Here is a 998-nt window from a genome sequence, read left to right as displayed (position 1 = left end):
AATAAATAAATAATAATAAAATAAAATAAAACTTATGGGGTCCCATGACGTGGGCGGCCGAGACATGCTCGAAAGATGACTAACTTTACCGATTCTTCATCGGGTATAGTATTCATCTTCATATATTTCATGCTGTGGGATGCCCCCCTCCAAATGATTTATAAAAGTGTGTCAGTGAGGGCATGTCAGTGTTTACAGCGCTAACTTACACAAGAGCATTAACAATCACTTTTTAAGGTACATGACATGAAAGTGATGCCCAAGAATACTCCCCAATAAGTTTGGTAAAAAAAGGCTGATAATTGTACTATACCCCCCCCCCCCTCCCGCCACGCACACAAATACTAATCTGTCCCCTCGGTTTTATGCACCCCGCATAATTTAGCAAAATTTGATCTTTTTTTGCATAATTTCTGATTATTTTCCGGTATCATTCTTTGTTAAAATTAACAGAATCGAATTTCACATTTTTGGGCTCAGTTTGCATAATTTCAGAATTTTTTTGCATAAAACCGCGGGGATAGATTAATGAATGCAGTGAATTCAAAGTGTCTTTCTTGCATGAAGTATCAAGTCACGACGACCCACGAGTGGCCCCGCGGAGACTGGAGACCCTCGGATGTTTGTCGTGGGTCAAATCAAGTTGTGTTTTTTCTTTTTTTTTTTGGGGGGGGGGGGCTAAGTGTTTTACGGCGCTCGTAACTGCATTAGGTCATATGAGCGCGCTGGACACACCAAGTATTTTCAGTTGGTGCGAAATTTTGAATTTTGCCCGAGTGGCGGCCGAAGCCTACTCTTGTCGATTTTACACCATCAAGGGATCTTTAACGAGCGCGACTTGAACACCGGTCCTCTGAGATTTTTCGCCGTTGTCCGAGAAGGTTAGGAGTAGATCTTTCCTACCAGAAGATCAGGGGCGTGGCTGAAAGACAGCAGTAAGAAGGAGCCAAGGAGTAGCAGTAGAAAGGCTGCAGAAAGAGTCAGGAGCTCAGAGGGGG

This window comes from Aplysia californica, unplaced genomic scaffold (assembly GCF_000002075.1).
Source record: "Aplysia californica isolate F4 #8 unplaced genomic scaffold, AplCal3.0 scaffold00952, whole genome shotgun sequence".
Lineage (NCBI taxonomy): Eukaryota > Metazoa > Mollusca > Gastropoda > Aplysiida > Aplysiidae > Aplysia > Aplysia californica.
The sequence above is the reverse complement of the archived record's forward strand: the minus strand, read 5'-3'. Positions refer to the sequence as shown.